The sequence below is a fragment of the Leucopleurus acutus genome (assembly GCF_964270905.1).
Source record: "Leucopleurus acutus genome assembly, chromosome: 5".
In the NCBI taxonomy this organism is placed as follows: domain Eukaryota; kingdom Metazoa; phylum Chordata; class Mammalia; order Artiodactyla; family Delphinidae; genus Leucopleurus; species Leucopleurus acutus.
Window position 1 is genome coordinate 74,833,692 of NC_139147.1, and position 14,805 is coordinate 74,848,496.

The 14,805-nt window shown below is 48.5% G+C and overlaps 1 long non-coding RNA gene and 1 pseudogene across 2 annotated transcripts in view; one reads left to right on the plus strand and one right to left on the minus strand.

Moving 5' to 3' along the window:
• Positions 1–14,805, plus strand: part of LOC309961759 (D-aminoacyl-tRNA deacylase 2-like) — a 454,943-nt pseudogene that overhangs the window by 345,292 nt on the left and 94,846 nt on the right. The gene's annotated exons all lie outside the window — the stretch shown is intronic.
• LOC309962570 lies at positions 9,430–10,180 on the minus strand. The gene is made up of 3 exons (XR_014326248.1): positions 10,107–10,180; positions 9,577–9,625; positions 9,430–9,457 (listed from the first exon to the last, which is right to left on the minus strand). It is a non-coding gene; the product is annotated as an uncharacterized lncRNA (long non-coding RNA).

Consider the following 14,805-nt stretch of genomic DNA (forward strand, 5'->3'; position numbering starts at 1 on the left):
CAATAAAATACTAGCAGATCAAATCCAGCGACATATATAAAGGATTATATGCCATGACTAAGTGGGACTTATCCCAGGAATGCAAGGTTTGCTTAAAGTCCAGAAAACAATTAATGTAATATATCAAATCAATAGAATAAAGAACAAAAAAAATACATGATCGTCTCAGTAGATGCAGAAAAATCATTTAACAAAAACAACACCCGGGCTTCCCTGGTGGCGCAGTTGTTGGGAGTCCGCCTGCCGATGCAGGGGACGCGGGTTCGTGCCCTGGTCTGGGAGGATCCCACGTGCCGCGGAGTGGCTGGGCCTGTGAGCCATGGCCGCTGAGCCTGTGCGTCCGGAGCCTGTGCTCCGCAGCGGGAGAGGCCACAACAGTGAGAGGCCTGCGTACAGCAAAAAAAAAAAAAAAAAAAAAAAAAACAACACCCACCATTCAGGATCAAACACTCCACAAACTAGGAATAGAAGGGAACTTCCTAAACCTCACAAAAGGTACCTATAAAAAACCCACTGCTAATATCACACTTGTTGTGGAAAGAATGATTACTTTCCCCCTAAGATCAGGAAGACAAGGATATCCGCTCTTGCCACTTCTATTCAACATTGTACTAGATGTTCCAGCCAGGGCAATTAGACAAAAAAACAAAGTAAAAGACATTGAGATTGGAGATGAAGAAGTAAAACTATCTCTATTTGCAGGTGACATGATTTTATATAGAGAAAATAATGTTTTGTTTTGTTTCATAATTATTTATTTTTTTGGCTGTGTTGGGTCTTCGTTGTTGCGTGGGCTTTCTCTAGTTGTGGTGAGTGGGGGCTACTCTTTGTTGCTGTGCATGGTCTTCTCATTGTGGTGGCTTCTCTTGTTGCAGAGCACGGGCTCTAGGGCACGCGGGCTTCAGTAGTTGTGGCTCGCAGGCTCTAGAGCGCAGGCTCAGTAGTTGTGATGCACGGGCTTAGTTGCTCCGTGGCACGTGGGATCTTCCCGGACCAGGGATTGAACCCATGTTCCCCTGCACTGGCAGGCAGATTCTTAACCACTGTGCCACCAGGAAAGTCCTAAGAAAATAATGCTTTTAATCCACTAAAAAAATTTAGAACTAATGCCTGAGTTCAGCAAAAGGAATTTTAAAAACAGTTTAATTTACAATATCATCAAGAATAATAGGATACTTAGGAGTAATTTAACAAAATATATGCAAAACTTATACTTTGAAAATTATTTTTAAAAAAACCTTGTTGAAGGAGATTAAGATCTAAATAAGTGGAAAGATACCCCATGTTCATGGATCAGAAGACATAATATTTTGGGGATGACAATATTCCCCAAACTGATCTAAACAGTCAATGCACTCTGTCAAAATTCTAGCTGGATTCTTTGCAGAAATTGATAAGCTGATCCTAAAATTCCTATGGAAATTTGAGGGACTCAGAAAAGTCAAGACAATCTTGAAAAAGAACAACAACATTGAAGGACTCACATTTCCAATTTCAGAGTTTTCTGTGAAACTGCAGTAATCAAGACAGGGTGGTACTGGTGTAAGGACGAATAGATCAGTGGAATAGAATTCAGAGTCCAGAAATAAACCTTCATATTTATGGCCATGTGACACATGTGCTGAAACAATTCCATGAGAAAAGAACAATATTTTCAACAAATTACGCTAGGACCACTAGATATCCACATGGGAATGGATAAAGTTGAACCCATTCCTCATGTCATACACAAAAATAACTCAAAATGGATCAAAGACTTGAATGTAAAGCTAAAACTGTAAAACTCTGAGAAGAGAACATAGGGGTCAATCTTCTTGAGCTTGGATTAGGTAATGGTTTCTTAAATATGACACATCACACATACAACAAAAGAAAAAATGGGTAACTTGGACCTCATCAACATTAAGAACATTGTGTACTTCAAAGAACACCATCAAGGAAGTGAAAAGTCAACCAAAAGGATGGGAGAACATTTTCACAAATCATACATCTGATAAGTGACTTGTACCTAGAAAATATAAAGAACATGGGCTTCTACCACTTGTGACTGAGGACTTTCACTGATATTGCCTCGTGTTGAGTTGAAATATTTCTCCCCAGAGCTTTCCTCCTTGGTCAGTTTTGCCTTCCGAAGCCACGTAGGGGCAGTCTGTTTCTCTTCCATGTGACAGCCCTTCAGCTATCTGCAGATAAACAGCAGCTCTCTGAGGCCTCCCTGCTTCAGACCAAATACCGACAACTCCTTCAGTCGTTCCTCACATGATGAATGTATCAAAGTTCTCAGTGACAGATAGCAGAAGTCCATGTTAGCTGACTTCGATAGAAAAGACATTGCTGTTAAGAGGAAATGGAGTTGTTCACAGAGTTGGCAGAAACCAGAAACCTTGAAACTTTCCCAGAAGCATCCCAGGAGGGCATAGGACCGGCCAAATGGAACCCACACCACCACAAAAGAGAGGGCAGCCACGTCTTTGTAAACTGTGGGTGTTAATTACCCATGCAATGGAGGAAGCAGCAGCTAGTTCTCAAGACCTTATTGGGAAAACTAGGTAATGGAATTTATCTAGACATGAATTTGGCCTCGTTAGGTCAGCCTGTCTTTCTCTAGAGCATCGGGCATAGATGGTATTATGGATAAGTGTTTACGTACCCCCAAATTCATATGTTAAAGCTTTAACCCCCAAGGTGACAATATTTGGAGATAGGCTTGTGAGGAGGTGATAAGGCTAAATGAGGTTTTATGGGTGGGTCCCTACTCTGACAGGGCTGGTGACCTTATGAGAAGAGGAAGAGACACCAGAGCGCTCTCCCCCCACCCCCTCTCCTGTGGGAGAACACAGTAAGAAGGCAGCTATCTGCGAGTCAGGAAGAGAGTCCACATCAGGAATTGAATCTGCTGACACCTTATCTCAGACTTCCCAGTCTCCAGAACTGTGAGAAATAAATGTGTGTTGTTTAAGCCAGCCAGTCTGTGGTATTTTGTTATGGCAGCCTGAGCTAAGACAGGTGGGTTGGTGGAGGTTATGTGTTTTCAACTACCTGAAATTTCTACAAAAACTAGTAGCCCTTAGAGAGATATGAAAGCAGAGTCATGACCCAGGGTTTTCCCATTCAAACACCAGACTTGTTCTCACGGGGGTGGTTTTGATGTAGTTTATTCCAGGGAGCATCAAATTAAGAAACAAAAAAACCATCATTCAAGAAAGCGTTGGGTTGTAGCATGTTAGGGGTCCTCTAGGTCAGTCCGGAGGCAGGTACCAGATGGGCTGCATCCAAGTTGCCTGGGAAGCTTTCTGAAAATATAAGCTCTAGTCTGTACCCTCTGAGAGTCTAATTTCATCAGTCTGGGGAGGGAACCCAGCAATCTGTATTTTGGACAAGTGCCCCAGGAGACAGGGCGAGGTAAAGCCAGGACAGGGAACCCTGCTCTGGGCAAGTTCTTCTCACGTGAGAGGCTGAAGAGGAAGACTCTAGACTCAAGGTCATCCATCCTTCTCCAGGTTCAGCCTGGACCAGAACCCGGGTCTCTTGTCCTCTGGGTATTTGTCTATCTCTTCACAGCACTGACACGTCTTCTGTGCGTGAGGGAGGGAGCATTGGCTGCAGACACCAGGTGATGCTTTCTAAGGGGCACTGAAATTTTCGATGAGAGCTAGGCGGTGAGGGGGCAGGAATTCTGATGCGGGGTAGGGGGACAGTTACAGTCTCCTGCTGACTGCTAACCCAGGGCAAGGCCTTAAAAGCATAAGTAGAAATGAATAAGACAATGTGGGTGGAAGGAGATTCCGGGAGGAGGGGACAGCTTGAGACCAAACCTGGCTGGCGGTGGGAAGGTATAGGCAGAGTGAGGGAAGTGATGGCCAGCTGGGCTGGCTCTGCCCAGAGCAGGGGACCTTTGAGATGCACTTGGAGTTGAGGCTTACACGCCGATGTGCTGGTAAACTCTGAAACACCACTGGGCACATAGAGATGGGCAATAAATGCCTCACAAAGTCATTTGATAACTTGCCCTGGTTTCAAGACGTGAAGGAGTTGAGGACTTTCTAAATCAGCAGAGAGAGACGGGTCCACGTGACTCATGTCACCCCTTTGGGAGGGAGGAGATTCTGCCTGGAGGGGAAAGGCACATAACCCCAGATCTTGCAAAGAAGCAGCTAACCGCGTTCCCACAGCCCCACTGAGCTCTCCCTGGCAGCTAGGTAGATATTTTGGTTCCTGCTTCTTTTAATGCACGTGGGGAGAGGTCAGAAAAGCACAGGTGTGAGGGTGCCCCCCGCCCCAGTGACTCAGGGCGGAGATTATGGGCGTGATTGTCTGAGGGGGCAGGTGAACAGAGCAGCCTCGGCCCCCCTTATCAGCACCCTGCCATCAAGTCACAGGCATTTCTGGAGGGCAGCTCGGGAGGCAGCTCCCAAGTCGGCGCAGAGTCAGATAAGTGCAGCTCCGGGTCACTCCAGAGGCTGTCCCATGCCTCACCCACGCCGCCACGCCTCCCACAGCACAGGGCTCCTGGGGCCCGGCGAGGGCCCAGCCTTCTGTTTAAAGCTGCCATCTCAGCAGCATGCGCTTCTGGAGCAAGTGCCCTACGACCATTGCTGCGTTGGGGCCTTGGAGGGTGTCAGGAGGGAAGAGGTACTGAGATGCTCGGATCACCTTTCACCCTGCAGGGTGGGAATGGTCAGTACACGGACAAATAATATGTGGGCTGGGAGTGTTTGGGGGTGCGGGAGAGGCAGGGACAGTTCTGATGAAGCTCCCGAATTCCAGAGAGGAAGCAGTGCCTTGTAGCTGGGGATCCTGAGAAGGCGCAGAGGACGGGGTAGCATTTGAGTTGAGACTTGAGGGTGCAGATTTGGAAGTGGTGGATGCCAAGAACCACAGGTGATGGAAATGGCCTGGGAAAGGCAGAGAGAATGGACATCCCAGGGCCCAGCCACCACTTCCTTCCTCCTTCCCCAGGGCCCATGAGGCAGAGCCCGGGAGCTTCTCTCAGCATCTCTGTTGCATCCGTGCTGTTCAGGTCACAGTTCCAGGCGCTGACACTGTTTCTAAGAAAAGGAGGAGTGGCTAGACCCTGTTTGTAGGAGCTCAAAATCTTCGATGTGAGAGGAAAGCTCTGTATGAAGCAAGAGTGGTACAGCTCCCTGAGGCTTCTGCCCTGCCCCGCAGGCTGGTCTCTCAGGAGCCCAGGACATGCTCCCCTGAAACACACAGCTCCCTGGGCCTGAGCAATACTTGCCCTGCCTCCTGGCCTTTGCTCTGCTCTGCCTGCTTCTGGAGCACCCTTCCTCCCACGTGTGAGCGTCCAGGTCTGCCCACGAGGCCTGACTCAAATGCCACCCCCAGTATGACCCAACTCTGCTGCCCTTCATCCCCCGTCCTGGGGGAAGACGGTACTCCCCTCCTTGATCGCCCCAGCACACGATGTGTCTTCCTCTCTGCGTCGTAACAGTTATCTGCTGACGCGATTCGGCCTTCCCTAACACTAGCTGTGAGTGCCTTGAAGGCCGGGCTCCGTGCCCTTCTCAGGATCTAGTACAGCCTCCAGCACTTTGTAGGTGTTCAGGAAATGTCTTTGTTAGCCTGGAGGATTGGAGATACACATCCCTGAAAAGGAGGCCAGAGTTTATCAGAAAGGGTTAAAAGTATTTCAAGGGCTTCCCTGGTGGCGCAGTGGTTGAGAATCTGCCTGCTAATGTAGGGGACACGGGTTTGAGCCCTGGTCTGGGAGGATACCACATGCCGCGGAGCAGCTAGGCCTGTGAGCCACAACTACTGAGCCCGTGTGTCTGGAGCCTGTGCTCCGCAACAAGAGAGGCCACGATAGTGCGCACCGCGATGAAGAGTGGCCCCCGCTTGCCACAACTAGAGAAAGCCCTCGCACAGAAACGAAGACCCAACACAGCAAAAAATAAAAATAAAATAAATTAATAAATTCCTACCCCCAACATCTTTAATAAAAAAAAAAAAAGTATTTCAAAAGGTGAACGGGAAAGAAATGAAGTTTGGAGATTTGGGGAAGGAGGTACGAGAGTCACCTGGACTCTCCTGGATGGACGGGTCTCACTGGCTCCCTAGACCTCGCGCCCACCCAGGAAGCCCTTTGCCTAACCTCCAACCCAGACACACGACCCGACTGGATGTTGGACTGAGACCTTGAACATGAGGCAGAGAAACTTTGGCTCAGAGGCGAAGGAAGGCACTAATGGCTCTTGTAAAGGTTTCTGGTAGGGGGAAAATTTCATTTCAAAAAGAGAGCTTGGGTCATGTCACTCCTTGGCTTAAGATCCTTCAGAAGTTTCCATTTCCCTTACCATACAGAAAAAATGCCTTCGTGTGACCCTCAAAGCCCAGAGTGTCTGAGCCCCATCAGCGTGCGGAGCTCAGCCTGCCCTGAGGCAGCCACTGTGCTCTTCCCTCTCTTAGTCTTCCCTCCATGCCCCCTGCCACAGGACATTTGCACAGGTGGTTTCCTCTACCTGGAACACTACTAACTGTGGAAGTAAAGCGGGTGGAGAGAACTGGCAGAAGCTATGGGGGACTGTGTGGGGTGAGAAGGACAGTCGTGGAAACATGAAGAGTAGGTGGATATTACTTTTAAACAACAAATTAAAGCATGTACAGAGCTGAGAGAGGGAAGGAAAAGGAAAAGAAACTGATGTTTACAAGGTTCCTCTTGAAGAGAGAATGATAGTTAAGGTCTGACTGCTGGGTTCAAATCCCAGACATAGTACCTGATGGCTGCGTGGCCTTGGGACAGATGCTACCCCTCTCAGCCTTGGTGTCGGCAGAGGTCCTCTTACAAATATGCTGAGTTAGTATATTCAAAGCACTCAGAGCAGAGCCTGGCTCCTAGTGAGCAGACAATGAATGTTAGCTGTTATCAGCATCGATATAAACCAGGAATAATAACCCCTAAGGGCCAACTGATACTATTTACCTCCTTTTTACAGACATGGAAACTCAGGGTGGGAGAGGTTTCGGTGCCTGCCTGCGGTCACCCAGCAGAGCCAGGATATGAACACAGACATTTCCGATTTCAGAGCCCACACAATGTTTTCCCATTGCACCGTGTGGGAGGGGCCTGAAAGACTCACCTAGTCCAATCTTCTCATGATAAAGATGGGGAAACAGAGACCTCAAAGGATAAAGTGACCTGACCCAGCCTCGTGCTCTTAAACTGTAAGCGTCGAGGGATCATCCCAGTCGAAATGTCCTATAGACAGTTGGGAATACTGGACCAAGCCTGGGCGAGGGGCAGAACTGGCTCCCCCGGATTGGGTGGAACCCCACGGCTGGTTTTCAACTCCCAGAACCATCTGTCCTGGCAGAAGTTCTCTGACCTGTGTGCTCCCTGGGTGACCGGGCAGATGGTGAACTCTGGTTGCCAAGGAGTGGGGTTGGCAGTTCTGAAAAGGGCCAAGTCAGCGCCGTCTCTGCGGAGGCTTCCCACATCCTTGAGTAACCACCGCGCAAAGGTGCCAGGCTTGGGGCCAAGGGTGCGGTGGAGGCTGAATTAGTAATACACACTGGGTGCCCTCCCCAGCTGGGTTTCGCTCATGCTCATGACTAACACGATCACTTCCTTAGCAATCGTGGTGGCCTTAAGGTCCCAGGGGAAAAAGTACAACTTTGCAGGACTTGCGAGGGGGGCAAATCGGCCCGGAGTGAGGGGTCCCCCAAAATGGAAACACATGTAATTGGCTACTTATAGGTATGATGTATGAAGTGAATCTGTCAAAACTTGAAAGTGGGTGGCAGTGGGACAGGTAATGAGCAGAGAGAGGAAAAAGGTGTAAATAATCCGAGGTGAACGTGGGCCCTGTTGGCACAGTGGATTTATGCCCTGTCTTCATAATGCACCCTTTCATCTTGGAACCTGGATTCCAAAAATCAAGTCTAGACAGGAATTACTGCTGTTGCCTCTCAGATCGCGCCATTCAAGGTTTCTCAACCCCCGGGACTCCCGAATAGGGATGTGAACGGCCCACTCTGCCAGGGGACATTGCTGGGAACTCAAGAAACCAAGGACGTCATTCTTACGGACGTTTCAGGCACAGACGCTCCGCTCACAGGCAGCTCAAGGAGGCACCGCCACTCATTCCGGGGGGGTGACGCCACCTTTGTCTCCATCTGCCCGAGTGGGAGACAAGCCCAATCATGCCTGCGGCCCGACGGTTGGCCTGCGCCTCTTCTTCTCTCCTTCTTTTCACGTGTGCCCGGGTCTAGTTTCGGCAGCTTTCATCAGCGCCTGAAACCCACTCCCCCCGCCCCCCCGTCACTTCCCAGGGGCTGCGGGCAGGCCCGGGAGCCTGGGCAACGGTAAACAAGGCAGCCCGCGGACCTCTCGGAGCCGCTGCTCTGCCCAGGCAGGCCCTGTCTCCTGGGTGGCCAGAGCCAGGGCCCAGGAGCCCCCTGCTGCCGGAGGCGAGAGTCTGACAGTCTTCACTCCTGAGCGAGGCCCCCTCTTCCGTCGCCCCGGCTATGGGTCCTGCAGACGTAGCCTGGGAACCCTGGCGGCTGGGCTGGAAGAGAGCGTAGAGCAGGCCAGAGGTTGGAGCATCTGTAGTGGAGCATGTGAGCCCGAGTCGTGACACAGCTATGGGCCTGAGGACTGGAAAATGGACTAGAAAAGGCTAAAGTGATCCAGGAAACTCGGATAGACAAAAACTACACACGCTCAAAGCAAACGACGAAGGCACAAGGACTCCGAAACCAGTTCATCCTTCTTTATGAACAGCTGGGGATCCCTGAAGCTTGCACTGTCCCCTGTTCTCTATGCTGCAGGGGCCAGGGAGAGGGCAGTTCTGTAGGAGACAGAGCAGAGCACTAAACCAACTAAAGAGCGCTGGCACTTATGGGCTGTGTGACCTTGGGCAAGTTAGTGGGCGTCTCTGAGCCTCAGATTCCTTGTTTGCAAAAAAGGAGACATGTCTACCTCCCCAGATGGTTGCAAAGGTTAAATGATGACACAGTCGTCATATGCCTGGCACATTGCAGGCCTTAAATACATAATCATAATTACTATTCCTCACCAAACATTGCTCATTCACTCCCTTTTAAAGCTCACCCTCAGAAACCAACTTTCCATACGTGTGCTCTGCCCTCTTTCTGAATGACTTCACCTTATCCATAGCCTCAGATGGTGTGTGTGTGTGTGTGTGTGTGTGTGTGTGTGTGTGTGTGTGTGTGGAAAAGACCAGAAGAGACAAAGAAAAAATGTCCTGTCAGCATAGTAAGCATGTTTTCCCTACCCTACAATATGTGTATGTACACACACACACACACACACACACACACACACACAGGCCTGTGGCATGGACAAGGCACAGTTAAATCTTCCTCCTTCTAAAGGTGGGAATGCTCACCTCAGAAACATTAAGTGACCTGAAAAAGCCACACAGCCGATGTGTTTCTCCAAAAGAAATGGTCAGGAGTCAACATTTCATTAAGGTCTCTGATGAAGAGACAATGAAATCATACCTTAAGGGCCATGTAAGTTGTTCTTAAAAGGTATCATCTAGCTATTTTGAAAAGGCAAGATTCAATTCTTTAAGGAAACGTGCTGTCACTCACCCCATGACTTCTCTGATGACTGCCATCTCCAAATGCCCCGAACAGATTCCTGCGAAAGTCATACCACAGAAAAGAACAGCTGTCACTCCTGAAAAAAATTATTTTCTCCTGGAGACACCACTGGGCCTCAGCAGTTCCTCCTGTGCTGTTCTGCTCTATGACATGTGCAGCTTCAAATCACATTCACAGCAATGACGGATCCACCAGCCATGAAGCCCTCACCACAGGGACAGTGTTTTACATTCACAGAGTGTCATTCACTCATCAGCAAATTTGTTCTTTTCAAAGCCCTGTGAGGTGGGGTACAGGTAGGCTCAGGATCCCCATTTCACAGGAGAGACAGTCAAGGCACAGAGGGGTTCCCCGCCCAGGATCTGAACCTGGGCCCATGGCAGTGAAAGCGCGGAGTCCCAACCACTGGAGCACCAGGGAATTCCCTGAACCCCATCTTCTGACGTGACCAGGACTCTTTTCTCTGGACCACTGCGCCTTTCCAGAGCCCTGTGCTGAGAATCGTGGATTTACTTTACCTGCTGTTATTTGGTGTGACTGAGATGATCTTCCCTAAACAGATTTCCTGTCTTGAAGTTTTGCTCTCTGTTCCACTGAGAACAGGGACATGCTTTGAAGAAGGAATTTGAACATGAACAGTCATGTTTTATGCACATTAGTGTTTATTTCTCTGTGACATGGTAGCTTCCTCTGGAGAAATCCAACCAACACATCCGTTTCCAGTCCTGAGAAACTCTCCAATGTTGACCATGTGTCTGATTCCTGTGTGGTCAAAAGAGCGATGTTTCTGAAGGTCCACAACTTATTTCCATGTTAAAATAATTCCACGCTCGGCTAATTTCCACTTAGACACAAGTATGCACCTGTTAAAATAGGTCATTTTTCACTGTTAATCTTCCAGATTCCATGGGTATGTGTGGGAACCTCGGACAAATGTGACCCGAATGTCACCAAGAGCATTGTTCTCCTCTGAGTGATCCTGGTTGGCCCAGACCCCTCGTGGGTCCCTCACTCCCACGGATCTGAGAGAGGAAGAAAGATCACTTTCTGCTGAGACCGTGCATCAGAATGTAATGTTAACATTGAAGGCCTCGTGTGACATTGCTTGGGCTTTTCGTCTTATAAGTGTGTTCTATTTTAATCAGGTCTCTTGCAGATTTTTTTCCATGCTCTGGTGCACTACAGTGTACAAACTCAGTAACTCCCCCACCCCCGCAGTGTCCCCCATAAAACTAAAAGAAAAAAATAGAAAGAAAAAAAAAAAAAGACTTTCAGACCAAGGAGCTCTGGCACCTGAGGTTTTGTGCCTCTTGCAGAAGTAGAAGGTCATGTCTGCCACAACCTTTAAGGCTAAAAAGTAAATTCACAAAAGAGCACTTCTGATTCTGAAATTTGCATCTTGGCAACGAGGTTATTTTTTTTCTGCTTCAGATCTGGAATGCTTCCAGAAATCCAAGTGCCCTACATCAGTCTCAGGGGACTGCTTCCAACTCCTAAGAACCTCCAGGGCTCACTGCAAATGTGGAGCCTGGGTTCCAGAGAGACAGGCCTAAGGTCACCAGGGAAATTGATGACAAACCCAGGAAACCCAGGCCCCCTGGCTGACCTCAGACACAGGACTTGCGCTGGGACAGCCTCTCCCCTCCATGAGCTGTGAGGAACTGCCTTGAATTGTTAATCTTCCTGGCAGTTTATTTTGAAGAGAAAGTCAACGTCTGAGGCCCAGAGCAGGGGACGCCTTGTGGGCTACATCAGACAAGCCAGAGATCTCTGGAAAAACATTCAGCCTCTCTGAGAAGCAGATGCCAACATCTTGCCTTTCCACAGGGCCGCTAATATACATGTGAATCCCAAATCCCAGAGCCGGCTTCTCCAAGCTGATTTATTTATCTGAGAAGGCAAGATGTGTATCCTGCTCTGTCCTTGAAGTCAAGGTGAAAAGCCATGTTTTTGGGGAAGAATCTGGTACAGAAACTGGCTCATAGCAGACACTTCGTAGACCTGCCTTAGCTGAAAGGATCTCTTATCTTCCTTTCATCACCAAGGGATGGACCATGTTGGTGATGAGATCTAAGGACTTAAAAAAAAATGCATGTGGTCAATTACATACGTTATAATCCGTGTAGTTATGATCTTTTCCAAGGTTCCAGCCAGTTCCCTTAATTCCATTCACTTTCACAAACAATTCCTTAACACCCACCCATTCCCCAGGGCTGTAGTGGGTGCCACGGGGAGACAAAGGTGAAGGGGATACAGTCCTTTCTGCTGCTCTGCAGCTGAGTAAGCCTATAGCTTGTGTTTATTTGCCAAAAGCAAGGCCAACTCAATGAAAACAAAGCAAAGCAAAACAAGAAGAAGTTGATTTGGTGCCATGACTGGACTTGGGAGGGTAAGGTAATGACCAAGCTCTGAACCCCTGGGGAGCCAAGCAAAGTTTGCCAATGGCATGGTAACAGCACGGTGGTTGCTGAGGGAACCGGAAACCATGTCACGTGGAGAAGATTTGTAGGATGGAAGGCCTTTGGCCTGGAGAAGAAAAGACTTGGGAACAGGAGAGCTGTTTTCACATACCTGAGAGAGCACCACGGGGAAGACCCCCAAGGGTAGAGCACACGCAGTGGGGCATGCATCTAGGGGGACCAATTGTAGCTCCAAACTGAGAGTCCTCTGTAGTCAGAGCTGTGGAATAGGATGTCCTGCAGAGAAGAAGCCAGCTCGGGAGGAGGGGAGACAGCTTGAGCCTTTAAGCTTTACCCTCCCTGAGAGCCTTGGATTCTCCCCCTCCTTCAGCTCTAGCTTAATGAGCTGCTAACACCAACACATGGGTTCTTAAACAACAGAGGTGTGAATGGGGAGGCCTGGCACCACAGGTCCGGAGACGAATAGCAAATTCCCACAGGGCTCGCTGGCATAAGGGGAGGAAAGCAGAATCGTTCTGCCGGCCTGAAGGTGGGATTTTGAGCTCCGCCTTGCCCCAGCGCCAATGCCTCCGGAGGGTGACAACCACACTTCAGCAGGAGGGGGAGTCTCTTGGCTGTGTCTTTGCAAGCTGACAAGCAAGAGAGCAAGAAAGCAGAGAACGGAGGGCCTGGGCAACAGGTCACCTTCGGCTCCTCTAGTCCCCTTGCATTGACTCCGGGTGATGGTGATGCTGGGACTTAGTCGCCCAGCGCTGCGTGAGTGCAGAGGATACCACTCCAGGGGGAGGGCACGGCAAATCAGCTCCTTCCCACACCCCAGCTTTTCCCCACAGACGGGGTATCTGCTGTTCAGATTGAGGGACCTGTACCCATCCATCCCATCCCATCTTGCCTATCCCTCCACACGCATCTTTTTTGTTGTTGTTGTTAAAAGTGTGAGTAGCTTTTTCCTGACATCACTGTCTAAGAAATAAATGAATTGCCACTGATTCACTCAGTCAGCAGGCATTTGCTGAGCTCCTGTCACAGGCTGGGGTTTTAAAGTTCAAAGATAAAGAATACAGCCTCCCATCTGCTGAGGAGCAGAGAAGGGGGTCAGCCGAAGCCAAGGATGTCAACACAACTGGGCCCCTGACGAATGTACAGCCTGTTGCTTTGGGAGCTCAGGGGAGGGGCCCAACTCAGTCTGGGGGTTTACAGCAGACTTCCGGGGAGAGACGTCATTTCACCTGACTCATAAAGGAAGAAAAGAGAGGGTCAGAGAAAGAGAAGTGAACACAGCAAGAGCCTGGCGGTGGGAAGCTGCATGGCAGCATTACAAGTGATTAGCACTACTGGTCTGCAAACTAGGAGATGGGGAGTGGAAGGACATGAGGCAGAGGGGTCAGTCTGGACACATGTTAAGAGCCTTATTGTCATTCCAAGATGTCTGACGTTTTCCTGTAAATTGCAAGGAACAGAGGAGTGACATGGGCTGATTTACAGAGATTTTTTCTGTCTTCATCAAAGATATAACATATAGGGGAGCAGAACTAGTACTGAATACACTGGTCAGAATTCTCCTGTAATCCTTTAGCTGAGACATGGGAAGGGCCTGAACTAGGACAGTGGTTGTAGGATGGAAAGGAAGAGACCAAAAGGAGAAACTTTCGAATTTAAAAATCAGTAAGACTGTCTAACACGTGAAAGCTACAAAGGCAAATGATCCAATAAAACCACGGGCCAAAGACGAACAGACACGTCACAAAAGAAGATATACAAATGCCCTATAAGCAGATGAAAGCATGCCCAGCACCGTTAGTGATCAGGAAAATGCAAAATAAAACTACAGTGAGCTAGCACTTCACACCCTCTAGAGGGGCTGTAATCAGAATGACTGACCATACCAAGCACTGGTGGGAATGTGGAGGAATAAACTCTTGTACGCGGCTGGTGGAGAGTTCAACGGTACAGACGTTTGGAGAACTCTTTGACAGCTTATTGCAGAGTTAAACGTACATCTATTCTATGACCAAGTAATTCTACTTCCAGATACTTGCCCAAGAAAAATATGCTCTCAAAAACATGTACAAGGAAAATATGTTCCCAATAAAATTATGAACAAAGTTTATTCAAACATCGCGGAACTGGAAGCAACCCAAGTGTCCATCAACAAAGGCAGAGATAAGCAAACTATGGTATATCTATATGATGGAATACCAGTAAGCAATAAAAAAAGAACACGCTAATGATACATGCAATGCCACGAATGAATAGCAAAATCATATGTTAAGTGAAAGAAACCAGGCACAAAGTAGAACATACTGCATGATGCCACTTATTTGAAATCCAAATACAGATGAAACTAAGGTATCGTGTTAGAAAGCAGACAGTGGGTGTAATTGTATTGGGGTGGGGAAGATTGACTGGTAGGAGGCTGGGGGCAATGTTTACAGAGGATAAAAATGTTCTATAACTTATTTGACTGATGATTACACAGGTGTATATAGCTGTCAAATTTCGTCAAACAGAACATTTAAAATCTGAAGTTTTTTTTGTACGTGAACTTCATCTTAAAAAAAAAAGTCTGGTGATTGGTTCATATTTGACCCTCACATTTCTGGCTTTGAAGTTCATGTGGATGGTGGTGACCCTAAGGCAGATACGAGAGGAAGCAAGTGAAGAAGGCAAAAGATGAGTTCAATTTTGTATACGTGGAGTACGTGGTATCCAGTCTCACAGGCACTAGCCGGTGATATCCCGCCAAGAAACACCAGCATCAACGAGTCTGCAGCTCAAGGAAGAGGTCAGGATGGAG